The sequence below is a fragment of the Vitis vinifera genome, chromosome 18 (genome assembly GCF_030704535.1).
Source record: "Vitis vinifera cultivar Pinot Noir 40024 chromosome 18, ASM3070453v1".
Lineage (NCBI taxonomy): Eukaryota > Viridiplantae > Streptophyta > Magnoliopsida > Vitales > Vitaceae > Vitis > Vitis vinifera.
The window spans coordinates 21,314,156-21,328,811 of NC_081822.1; the positions used below are offsets into that span (position 1 = coordinate 21,314,156).

At 30.8% G+C, this 14,656-nt stretch overlaps 1 pseudogene; it reads left to right on the forward strand.

Annotated features, from left to right (window-relative positions):
• The first annotated feature begins 421 nt into the window (after window positions 1-421).
• Window positions 422-7,613, forward strand: LOC100854359 (laccase-21-like; annotated as a pseudogene).
• Window positions 7,614-14,656: the final 7,043 nt, after the last annotated feature.

Genomic DNA, 14,656 nt, shown 5'->3' on the forward strand with positions numbered 1-14,656 from the left:
ATTGCTTTTTGTTAAATTTAAATCTATAAATTATTATGTGAGGTCAAAGTTTCAAAAGTATTCTACATATATTTTAAATTTATTTCTTGGTCAATTCTCATAATTATAGTGGTCCTGCTCATTGAACTGGTCCTGGAAGAACATTCAAATTACTTTATCTTATATTGATACGTGGCGAGAAATTGTTGAACCCCGGGAGAATCGTCTTGAATATATTATGAATTATATATTAAAGAAATACAGCAAAAGTTCGGGAGAAACCGGCTGTTGGGTGCTCGCAGAAGGTGACAGCAGCCATAAAAGTTGCTGTTCAGCTTTCACCAATTCTAGTTTTGGTTCTCTCCAGCCTCTATAAATACCTTTAAGAATTCATCTATTCATGTCAAAGAGCAGATAAGTCGTGCTATTAGAAATAGTAAGAAAATCGAAGGAGTTGTGTTTAGGACAAGAGAAGCTTTTCTTCCAAAGAAGATGTGGCTGATCATGAAGGTTTTCCTCTTGCAAATTTTAGCGTTTCTACTTTTTGGTGGTGACATCTATTGCCAAGCTTCAACCCGTCGGCTGACTTTTGTGGTAAATACTATATATGATTTTAGCCTTAACGCCACCTTATGATCGTAATATTTAGGGAGTAGTATTACTCTCATTTTCCACCGTATGACCCCCATGGGGGTCTCGGGTACCCTGTGTCATTGAGTCATTCATGCAGGCTATCAATTTCTAATTGGTTATACACTTGCATGAATGGATCGATGCAACTATTCATGCATGTAATATGTCTTTAGGGATGAGGTTGCATGGTTAACTTTTAATTGGTTGCAGGTGAAGGAAGCTTCATATACAAGGCTTTGTAGCACCAAGAACATCTTAACAGTAAATGGACAATTTCCTGGACCAACTATATATGCTAAGAAAGGAGAGACGATCATTGTTGACGTTTATAACAAAGGAAAAGAAAACATCACCATTCATTGGTAGGTCTTGTGCGTATCTCAAAAAACGATAGCAATCGGCAGCATGCCTACATGACATACATTCTTCTATTTCTACGAGGGGGTTGCAATATATTGCTTTGCAAATAAAGTCAAATTTAAACAATACTTTATGGTTATTTGCTTCAATTCCATTGAAATACAGTTGATGCCTCTTGTTACTATGACAATATGTTGTTGCATGCCATCTTTTGTTAGTCCAAAAATTAGTACTAGTTTTAATGTATAGTTATTGTTTTGCAGGCATGGGGTGAGCATGCCTAGATATCCATGGACAGATGGTCCTGAGTATATCACACAATGCCCAATTCAACCAGGGTCAAAGTTTAGCCAAAAGATCATCCTTTCCTTTGAGGAAGGCACTCTATGGTGGCATGCTCACAGTGATTGGACCCGAAACACCGTTCATGGAGCTATAATCGTTTATCCCAAGAATGGAACCAAGTATCCTTTTCCCAAACCTAATGCAGAAATTCCCATCATATTAGGTATAAGTGTTGTTACTTTTAAAGGTTAATTTACATATCATGAATTAACCAACAAATCAAGGTCTAAAATTATTGGATTTGTTAAAATGCAGGACAATGGTGGAAGAGTGATGCGAATGTGGTTCGAGATGAAGCGCTTGCAACTGGAGCTGACCCCAATGCCTCTGATTCTTTATTGATAAATGGACAACCTGGTGATCTATTTCCATGCTCAAAATCAGGTACAAATTAAGTTTAACTTCCTATTTTAAAATTGTACATGATTTCATTTTCTTGTATTTTGACCATATTACTTTTTCTTATTAACATCAACATATTTAAAGCTTAATGCTAAAAAAGAGGAATATAGCTATGAGGATGGTAGAGCCATGATTTAACACATAAGAGAAGGCTAGTCCGAATATAATTTTGAACTATGGAGCCAAATTTACACCCCTAATCACTTCATAATTGGTGGATCCTCATGGAAATTTTCTTTTTCTTTTCACTAGTCATAAGTATAAAAATTTCCCTTTCTAATTGCAGACACATTCAAGCTAACGGTGGATCATGGAAAGACTTATCTACTTCGCATAATCAATGCTGCCTTGCACGAGGCTCTCTTCTTCTCCATTGCCAAGCATAAAATGACAGTGGTTGGAACAGATGGTAGCTACACAAAACCATTGACACGAGATTATATCACAATATATCCTGGCCAAACCTACGATGTCTTACTAGAAGCTAACCAACACCCGGATCACTATTACATGGCAGCTAAAACTTATTCCATTGCCCCAGCAGCTCGTAATTTTTTTGACAACACAACCACCACAGCTATTGTACAGTACAGGGGATACTACACTCCATCTTCACCTCTCTCCTTGCCTTATTTGCCTACATACAATGACACAAATGCATCGGTTCAGGTCATGGCCGGCCTCCGAAGCTTAGCAGATGCGGAACATCCTTGCAATGTCCCATTGAACCCGAGCACTAAACTAATTTACACTGTTGGTATGAACTCGTACCTATGCCCCAATAATTCATGTGCAGGGCCCAATGGGACGCGGTTCTCCGCAAGTATAAACAACATAAGCTTCCAATTCCCTACAATTGACATACTGCAAGCTTACTATTATAACATTAGTGGTGTATATGGAGATAAATTTCCTAGTGTTCCAGAACTAGTGTTCGATTTTACCACTGATATTATTCCCTTAGAGTATCAGACGCCGAAAAACGGAACAGAAGTAAGGGTGCTTGAGTATAACTCCACAGTGGAGATTGTTTTTCAAGGGACAAACTTGATTGCAGGGACACACCACCCCATGCATCTCCATGGATACAGTTTCTATGTTGTTGGATGGGGATTTGGGAATTTTGATAAAGATAAGGACCCATTGCACTACAATTTGGTGGATCCTCCCCTTCAGAGTACCATCTCCGTTCCTACGAAAGGTTGGGCTACAATCAGATTCGAGGCATCCAACCCTGGTATGTTGCAAGCACTCATGTGAATTTTTTTTTTTTAAAAAAAAAAAAACCCTTGAAACTGCCAACCTGCATACAAGGAAATAATTTTTCTTAATATTGCAATAAGTTAGGTGTAATGTTGGTATATTTTCTCTATTGCAGGAGTGTGGTTCATGCACTGCCATGTAGAACGCCATCAGACTTGGGGCATGGACACTGCGTTCATAGTGAAAAATGGTAAACACCCAGAAGCTCAAGTGCTGCCTCCGCCATCTGACATGCCACCATGTTGAAGCTACAAAGAATTAACATGCCAAAGATTTCATTGAATGTTTGCATTATTCAGCTCTTTGTTTAAAAAAAACGTTGACTAAGTATTCCTCTTGTATTAAAATAACAAGAATAATGTAAGGTTGTAGAATATTGTATCTGGGATTATTATATAATTTGTCAATTTCTTGGATTGTTAAAAGTCTATAAAGATATTTTAGTTATTTATTTTTTTTCCTTTTCCTTTATGTTAGTGTAGTCTTGTGATATTATTACTAAAATAGGAGGTAAAAATATAAATTATATATCGATTATTTTAAATTTAGAAAAAAGTGCTTATTTTAATTTGAAATAAATAAATAGAAAAAAAACTGATTTTATGTCAATTGTGTTAGACTTCAAAAATATTTTCTTATTTGCAAAATATTTCGAGTTGTAAAAGTAAAAATTAAACAAATCATTTCATGACCTTTTTCACAAGTATCCATTTACATCATAGTCTAATTTTAAAATATTTAAATAATCCAATTAATCTAAACTATATCATTTATAATTTTTTTAATTATTACTATGATACCTAACCTTGTATGGAATTGGAATAAAATGTGGATAAGTAAAAAATGTCAAATGAAAGATAATTTCAAACTTTTCTAATGCAACATGATATTTTATCATATTGAATAAAATTGGAATCGGCAAAAGTTGTCAAATCAAGACTTCCATGGCAAATTCCACTATTGCATATTGCAAAGATTATTCTACAACATTATATTTGTAGACATTTATCAATCGAAGAAATTGAAAAACTATATAATAATCCCAGACACAATATTCTATAACTTTACATTATTCTTGTTATTTTAATACAAGAGGAATCCTTAGTCAACAATTTTTTTTCTAATATTGGAGCAAACTTTTTATTTGTTTCTTATAAATTTCATTTGGGAATGATTTAAAAATAAATAAATAAAAGCCCTTCTAAATATTAAAAAGTAACTCTTTCTTACAAAAATTAATTAGGTGGATGGTAAGGTCAAATTCGGGATAGCTTCATAATTTTTGCTTTAACTAAAAATTAAAATAAAAACTAAAGTAATAATTTTAAAGGGGAAATATTGATATTGTAAAAGTTTTATTAAACATGAAAGAACTTCTTATATAAAAAAAATGGAATTATAAAATTCTTATAAGAACATTTTTATGAATTCTACATGAAACTTTTTTTTTTAAAAGTTACAAGGTTTTTTTTTAAAAAAATTAAATAGGTATAAAAACTTTTATTTAACTCTTAAAAGTCAATCCAAATAAAATTTATATATATATATATATATATATATATATTTGAAAATCACTTTTAAAAATCCAAAAAATCACTTAAAAATAATTTCCAAATATTTTTTTTAAGTTACATTTAAAAAAAAAAATTAAATATGATTTGTTTTTACTAGTTATTTAAATTAAGGAAGCAGGAAAGGGTTTGCTCTAATGTAAAAATAAATAAAAATAAAATGAGGGTTTAAAAAGTAATTAAATCACTAAAAATAGAATTGGAGTTCCTTCAGTGTGCGGTTAGACTCAATTTGTCCCCATGCAATGGAAATGGAAGATTTTTTATTTTTTATCTTTTATTTTTTTTTCCTTTCCCTTTATCTGGTGTAGTCTTGTGATATTATTACTAAAATAGGAGGTAAAAATATAAATTATTATCAATTATTTTAAATTTAGGAAAAAAGTGCTTATTTTAATTTGAAATAAATAAGTAGAAAAAAAACTGATTTTATCTCAATTGTTAAAGACTTCATTAAAATTTTCTTATTTGCAAAATATTTTGAGTTGTAAAAGTAAAAATTAAACAAATCATTTCATGACCTTTTTCACAACATGATATTTTATCATGTTGAATAAAATTGGAATGGTCAAAAGTTGTCAAATGAAGACTTCCATGGCAAATTCCACCATTGCATATCTCAAAGATTATTCTACAACATTATCTTTGTAGACTTTTAACAATCCAAGAAATTGACAAATAATATAATAATCCTAGACACAATATTTTACAACTTTACATTATTCTTGTTATTTTAATACAAAAGGAGAGACGATCATTATTAACGTCTATAACAAGGGAAAAGAAAATATCACCATTCATTGGTAGGTCCCATGCATGTCTAAGAGAAAGATAGCGGTTGGTAGCATGCCCGCATGACATACATTCTTTTATTTCTAAGAGGGGGCTACAATGTATTGCTTTGCAAATAAATTCAAATTTAAAACAATATTTTAGGGTTATTTGCATCAATTCCACTGAAATACAATTGATGCCTCTTGTTACTATGATAATATGCTATTGCATGCCATCTTTTGTTAGTCTAAAAATTAGTACTAGTTTTAACGTATAGTTATTGTTTTGTATACATGGGGTGAACATGCCTAGATATTCATGGACAGATGGTCCTGAGTATATCACACAATGCCCAATTCAACCAGGGTCAAAGTTTAGCCAGAAGATCATCCTTTCCTCCAAAGAAGGCACTCTATGGTGGCATGCTCACAGTGACTAGACCCGAGCCACCGTTCATGGAGCTATAATCGTTTATCCCAAGAATGGAACCAATCATCTTTTTTCCAAACCTAACGCAGAAATTCCCATCATATTAGGTATAAGTGTAGTTACTTTTAAAGGTTAATTTACATATCATGAATTAACGAGCAAAGCGAAATCTAAAATTATTGGAGTTGTTGAAATGCGGGACAATGGTGGAAGAGTGATGTGAATGCGGTTTGAGATGAAGGGCTTGCAATTGGAGCTGAGCCCAATGCCTCTGATTCTTTATTGATAAATGGACAACCCGGGGATCTATATCCATGCTCAAAATCAGGTATAAAGTTTAACTTCCCATTTTAAAATTGTACACTGATCTCATTTTCTTGTATGTTAACCATATTACTTTTTCTTATTAACATCAATATATTTAAAACTTAATGCTAAGAAAGAGGAATATAGCTCTGAGGATGGTAGAGCCATGATTTAACACATAAGGAAAGGTTAGTCCAAATAAATTTTGAACTATGGAGCCAAATTTACACCCCTAATCAATCAATCACTTCATAATTGGTGGATCCTCATGGAAAGTTTTTCTTTTTCTTTTTTCTAGTCGTAAGTGTACAACTTTCCCTTTCTAATTACAGGCACATTCAAGCTAACGGTGGATCATGGAAAGACCTATCTACTTCGCATAATCAATGCTACCTTGCACGAGGCTCTCTTCTTCTCAATTGCCAAGCATAAAATGACAGTTGTTGGAATAGATGGTAGCTACATGAAACCATTGACACGAGATTATATCACAATATATCCTGGCCAAACCTTCGATGTCTTACTAGAAGCTAACCAATGCCCGGATCACTATTACATGGTGGCTAAAATTTATTCCATTGCCCCGGCAGCTCAAAATTTTTATGATAACACAACCACCACAGCTATTGTACAGTACAGGGGATACTACACTCCATCTTCACCTCCCTCCTTGCCTCATTTTCCTGCATACAATGACACAAATGCTTCAGTTCAGGTCATGGCCGGCCTCCGAAGCTTAGCAGTTGCGGAACATCCTTCCAATGTCCCATTGAGCCTGAGCACTAAACTGATTTACACTGTTTCTGTAAACTTGTTCCTATGCCCCAATAATTCATGTGCAGGGCCCAATGGGATGCGGTTCTCTGGAAGTATAAACAACATAAGCTTCCAATCCCTTACGATTGACATACTACAAGCTTACTATTATAACATCAGTGGTGTATATGGAGATAAATTTCCTAGCGTTCCACCACTGGTGTTCAATTTTACACCTGATTATCTTCCATTAGAGTATTAGACGCCGAAAAACGGAACAGAAGTAAGGGTGCTAGAGTATAACTCCACGATGGAGATTGTTTTTCAAGGGACAAACTTGGTTGCAGGGACACGCCACCCCATGCATCTCCATGGATACAGTTTCTACCTTGTTGGATGGGGATTTAGGAATTTCGATAAAAATAGGGACCCTTTGCGCTATAATTTGGTGGATCCTCCTTTTCAGAATACCATCTCTATTCCTACGAATGGTTGGGTAGCAATCAGATTCGAGGCATCCAACCCTGGTATGTTGCAAGCACTCATGTCCTCTATTAAAAAAAAAAAAAACCCCTTGAAACTACCAACCTGCATACCAAGGAAATAATTTTTCTTAATATTGCAATAAATTAGGTGTAATGTTGGTATATTTTCTCTGTTGCAGGAGTGTGGTTCATGCACTGCCATGTAGAATGCCATCTGACTTGGGGCATGGAAACTACGTTCATAGTGAAAAATGGTAAACACCCAGAAGCTCAAATGTTGCCTCCGCCATCCAACATGCCACCATGTTGAAGTTGCAAAGAATTAACATGCCAAAGATTTCATTATTTATCTTTTTTGTTCAAAAAAATTGTAGAATAATGTAAAGTTGTAGATTTCATTATTTATTTTTTGTTCAAAAAAATTGTTGACTAAGGATTCCTCTTGTATTAAAATAACAAGAATAATGTAAAGTTTTAGAATATTGTGTTTGGGATTATTATATTATTTGTCAATTTCATGGATTGTTAAAAGTCTATAAAGATAATGTTGTTGAATAATCTTTGAGATATGCAATGGTGGAATTTTCCATTGAAGTCTTGATTTGACAACTTTTGCCCATTCCAGTTCTTTTCAACATGATAAAAGTTTGAAATTATCTTTCATTTGACATTTTTTACTTATCCATATTTTATTCCAATAATTTTAAAAATTATAAATGATATAGTTTAGAGTGATTGGATTATTCAAATATTTTAAAATTAGACTATGATCTAAATGGATACTTGTGAAAAAGGTCATGAAATGATTTGTTTAATTTTTACTTTTAAAACTCAAAATATTTTGCAAATAAGAATATTTTTATGAAGTCTTACACAATTGAGAGAAAATCAGTTCTTTTCTATTTATTTATTTCAAATTAAAATAAGAACTCTAAGTCTATTTTTTAGTGATTTAATTACTTTTCAACCCATAATTTTTTTTTATTTTTTTTATTTTTTTATTTTTTATTTTTAACATCAGAGTAAACCTTTCCTGCTTTCTTAAATTTAAATAACTAGTAAAAATAAATCATTTTTAATTTTTTGTTTTTTAAATGTAAATTTTAAAAAAAATGTTTAGAAATTATTTTTAAGTGATTTTTTGGATTTTTAAAAGTGATTTTCAAATATATATATATATATATATATATATATATATATATATATAAATTTTATTTGGATTGACTTTTAAGAGTTAAATAAAAGTTTTTATACGTATTTAATTTTGTTTTTATTTAAACCTACAACTTTAAAAAAAGGTTTCATGTAGAAGTCATAAAAATGTTATTTCTTATAAGAATTTTACAATTCTATTTTTGTTTATTTAAGAAATTCTTTCATGTTTAATAAAACTTTTACAATATCAATATTTCCCCTTAAAAATTATTACTTTAATTTTGATCTTATTTTTTAGTTAAAGCAAAAACTATGAAGCTATCCCGAATTTGACCTTACCATCCACCTAATTAAATTTTATAAGAAAGTGTTATTTTTAATTTTTTGTTTTTTAGATGTAAATTTTTTTTAAAATGTTTATAAATTATTTTTAAGTGATTTTTTTTGGATTTTTAAAAGTGATTTTCAAATATATATATATATATATATATATATATATATATATATATATATATATATATATATATATTTTATTTGGATTGACTTTTAAGAGTTAAATAAAAGTTTTTATACCTATTTAATTATTTTTAAGAAAAAACTTACAACTTTAAAAAAAGGTTTCATGTAGAAGTCATAAAAATGTTATTTCTTATAAGAATTTTACAATTCTATTTTTGTTTATTTAAGAAATTCTTTCATGTTTAATAAAACTTTTACAATATCAATATTTCCCCTTAAAAATTGTTACTTTAATTTTGATTTTATTTTTTAGTTAAAGCAAAAACTATGAAGCTATCCCAAATTTGACCTTACCATCCACCTAATTAAATTTTATAAGAAAGTGTTACTTTTTAATATTTAGAAGGGCTCTTATTTATTTATTTTTAAATCATTCCCAGATTAAATTTATAAGAAAGAAAGAAAATGTTTGCTCCAATATTAGAAAGAAATACAAATTTTAAAACATGGATTGAAGCGATTATAGAACTTTGTTACATATTTAAAATTAGGATTTCCTAATTTCTTACAACTTCAATCTCCAATATTTGTTCTTTATCTAAAATCTAACATAAGGAATGGTTGTCTACTCATAATACATGACATGAAATATAATTTTGTTTTAGGGAACATGAAATTCAATGAATTAAAATCAAAGAGCTAGTGAGGATTCATATTTCTCCTTGTGCATGGTATTTGATAGTGGTCCACATGAAATTTATTTCTAGTCAAAGCATTTTTATTATATAATTTTAGATGCGTTTGCTTTTTTATTGAATAGAAAAAACTAAAATATTTAATTTTTTCTATTTAGTTAAAAATAACCAGTAGATATCAACCAACATAACTAAACTAAACTTATTAATTATAAGTTAATTTTAGTTATGTTGATTGATATCAACAAGTTGATTTTAGTTGAATAAAATAAAATCAAATATTTTAATTTTTTTTATTCAATAAAAAAATAAACATCATCTTAGTGTTAGAAATACCCCCTATATTTCAAATCAAAATTAGAGGACAACAACCATTTTATTTCAATAATAAATAATACAATTATTATTATAATGGCTAAAAATCAGCCTATCATTCGAGTAAACACACACACACACACACACACACATATATATATGTAAATAAATAATGCCAATATCATTATTTTAGGTTATGGAATAAATCTTTCATGCAATCATTTCAATAATTCCTTTAAATAACAGAAATAAATATTTAATTTACAAACTTTGTGCAGAGATAGAGATAGGATAAAAAATAAAAATAAAAATAATATATACAAACTCCTCTAACAAACCATGATTAAACCTAAATAATAATATTTTTAATACCTAAACAATATTCATATTTAATATTTTGTTTTACTTTTACCTTTTTGCTTTATTTTATTATTAAGTCCCTATTTTTAGGTTCAATATGTTTTTTTTTAAAAATATTTTCCGCTTAATTTTTACAGATATATATCAAATGTTGGAAGATGTCTTTTTATATAATTGGATACCAATTTTTTTTTTTTTTGTTATCATTATTTTTGCATAATTACCATATATTCCCTACCCTATGATTGGCGTATGGTTCACACATCATATATCATCTAATAAGAGAGCTTAACACATTCTAGCCATTTTCATGCTAAAGAGGGGTCCACAAGTAGATTCCCATGCCAAAAAAAGTCAAGCAAAAGTTGACTTCAAGCCTTGACTAGTTGCCACTAGTTGTCCAACCTTGCCCCAAGGTTCATTCGTCTTTCTTATCTTATGAATTGGTGTGAAGATAACTCTATATGAAGGGAGGAATGCTTATTGAATAATAGAGTAAAAATATGATGTCAAATAGAGTAGTAGATGTAGAAATGCAGGAATAAAGAGGAAGAATATACAATCTTGGTATAGTTCTTAATTTTTATTTATAAAGATTGTGTTTGATTTTTAGAAATGCAAGGGAAAGGACCAAAAAAATAATATGGAAAGATATTTTCCTTAGTTTAGGTGACATGAAAAATATGATGGAAATAAATATAAAAGAAAATGCTAAAGAAAATATTGTAATATTTTCCCTTCTACTTTCCTTAAAAATTAGTGAGGAAAATAAGAGAGAAAGAGAAGGGGAAAGTTGGAGGAAATTTTATCAAGCTCACATTATCTTCTTCATCGAGTCTCCAATTCATCTAACTTCCTCTTCATTAGTAGCTATGGCTTCCCACCACCATCTATCCTTTCAACAACTACCACCATACTCCAATCATCTTCCAATACCTCCCAAAACCAACCCTCTTCAAGTACACAAGTTCCCATGGATGAATTGCATTCTTTAAATCTAGTCAATGTGTTCGAATCCATGTCTTCATATCAGGTATGGATTGAATTCATTCCTCTCTTAACCTCACACCTTGATGTTTTGTAGATGTAGGTCTTCTCTCAATGTACCTTTTTTTTTTCATTCTTAGAAATCTTAACACCTGAATTTTTTAGATATGGAAAATTTGATACTACTCTTTGTAATTGGATTTCATGTTTCTCTTGTGTTTGCCTTTTTTAATCCATGTGCTTCCATTTGATTTTGAATACAAGAAATTTAATTTTTCATTTCATACTACAAGACTTAATAGCAACAATGAGGACATTATATGTTTGAGGAATTACCTATAAGAGAATTTAACACACCAGTGAAACTATTGCTATAACCAAAGAAAAAATAACTTAGAAAGCTAAAAAAAGAAAAGAAAAGAAAAAAAGCATGCAGAACAAGTATAATAATAGTATTGTGGTTGGGTATGAGAAAATTATAGAAGAGGAAGCATTCTTGATGTGGTAGATTTGCAATTGAATGAGATTTTCAACAAGGAGCAAGATCTCCCTTCTGTGTAGCCTTTTGTCTTACCTTATTGGGATTTATCTTATTATAGCTTTTGATGTTAGCTTAGACAATGAAAACTTCATGAACTAAAACTATCAACTTGTCTTTTACCACTAAATAGTTTCTTTCTTAATATTTATGTAGTAAGTATTCTTAGCAAATACAACTTGGTTTGCTGCTAAAGTTTTTCCTCAATACTTTATTATCATGATTGGTAAATATCTCTTAGATCAATTCTGTGAAGTTTGCAAATTCCCTTTTAAAAATTATAAACAACTTATCCAACTTTAGAAGCCTTCTTAATTAATGCACAACCAATTACATATGTTCAAAAGATCATTCTCTCTTGCAGTAGCTCTTTAGATTATTCTTGCCAAATTTCCTTTGTTGTGGAAGTCTTTAGTGTATGCATGTAGTTAATCAACTTGAAGCATTGTACTGATAAGGTGCTTGAGATAAGCCTCTATATTGAGCTAATAAGCAATTCCATTAACTTCAAACTTGATCACTTTCATTTGGCCCCCAAATCTTGAATTTCTATTGTTTGACAGATAAGCCTAACTAGCCTTGGATAATAGTTCATGGGCAACCCATTAGCATTTGTCTCAAATTATACTAGAAAAAGGTCTCCACAGACTATTTGTAAACTTCCCCAATAGCAAAACTTGTCATGTATGTGCCATTGGTTCTTTCTACTTGAATTACTTTATTTTGGTAGTGTAGTGAAACTAGAGATCAAACTAGTTTAAGTATTTGGATTATGAAAGGTTTGACCTAGATCACTTACTAAAAGTGGATTGGCAAACAAACCCAAGCAGTAGAAGGGGAGGCACAAATATAATTTACTTGGATTTTGGAGTTTTGTGGACAATCTTGAGACTTTGTGAGTGAAACCATGCCATCCAAAGCTAACTTAGCTAGGCTACAGTTTGGTGTTGGAGGCCTAGATCCTAACTCTCATCGCTTTATTACAAATAAAAGTTGCTTATGGCATAAGGCATGACCTAACATTTAAAATTCGTGTACCGTGGAACTTAATAATGATGATAATATAATTTCAAGTCATGAGCACCCAATATGTCAATAATACTACTCATTGACTTACTCCCAATAAGAAAATAACCCACTGGTTTGCTCCTACACATTATTTTAAAAAAAAATTAATTTTATTATTTGTAAAAAAAACTATTTTTATCTAAAACAAATCAATCATTTTGGTTCTATGGTCAATGTAGAGAAAAAAAATATATAGGCTCAATATTTTGGTCTAAATTAAGTTAACTAAATTGAATCAAACTAATATTAAGTTGGATTAGTTTGAGTCAATAAATAAATTTATAATACTTTAGTTAAAACCAATCAACTCCTATTTGATTCTTGGATTGGTTATAATCCAACCTAGCTAAATGTATATATCCCTAACTTCGTGTTCTTGTCAGAAATCCTTTAGGTTACCCCCATATACTCTTAATTTATATAGCCATTCAAAGAAAGATAATCTTAATGTCCATTTAATAGATTTCTAATCTCAATATGGAAACTAATAATATCAAATTTCTATTTGATGTTATCTAACTAAAGCATAAATGTCAAATTGCTTAAATTCCTTTTATCTACTTAATCCATTAATGTATGCAATATTTCTTTAGAAATTTTTTCTACTAAATAAACTATAAATTCATGGATAAAATATTTCTCTATTTAACTCCTTGATTCATGCCCAGTTGGGTGTTTATCAAAACATTTATTAAACCTACAACACCTTATACTAGGGTAGCAAAGACAAAGCTACTATAGTATAGTGGCTCTAGGATTGTCCACAGGGATGAGTTTTCTTTGTACACTTAACATTAATGAAATGAGAAATGGTGATTTCCTTTTTTGGAAATTTAGTTTTTAATGAAAATAAGATTGATTGGAAAGGTTGATTTTAAGTTAAGCATACATAAACAACTGAAATTACTACAAAAAGAGTCTCTTGGAGCTATAGGTTACTAGGATCAAGTTCCTGTTGCAAAGTGGGAAATTCCGGATCTTCTCCTCACATTGGGGACAATAACATAAAGGATGGTTATCTCCCAAACCGGATTTGTATTTAGCAAATAAGTTTTGATCCAAAGGGTTCTTGAAAAATGGTAGTTGCTTCCCATTAATGGCTTTAAACACTAAAGACCCTCACCTTGAACTACCTTCCAATGGCTCGTACTTGATAACTAATGGACATCCATGGATCTAGCAATTGGCATCCTTAGAATCCTAAAAGCTTACCAAGTATTGGCCATTCAAGGTGATTCTAAGGGATTAAAGCTGAAACTTGAAATACAAACCATTAATGATACACAACTACCTTCATTTAAAGCAAGGAAAACTCCCACATTTGCATCCGGGTCCTTTACCTAGCTTCCATCACTCCAAGAAACGTGAAACTTAGCCACTCATCCTCTGAGAAATCATCCTCAAAGGGTGTTTGGCTAGAGAGAAAGTGAAGAGAAAATGAGAAGGAAAGGCAGAGAAAAACTCGTCTTTACAAAAGTATCTAAAACATAATATCTAACATAACATAATATGATTTGAGAGGTTTTCCAACCCCTATTTATAGTTCCTAAACAAACCCTAATGTCATTTATCTATTACAAAAGGAGTAAAAAGGAAAAATTACAGTTCTGGAGAAAAATCTCGAAGGTCGGTGCGCACAAAGTGATTTTTTGCACATCTTGCGAAACTTTGGCACACCCTGCCAAAATTTGGCATACCCTGCAAAACTAATGATTTTGCCTTGCAAAATGCTCTGTTTTCCTCCATCTTACTACTAATAGCTTTGCCAACCCCTTT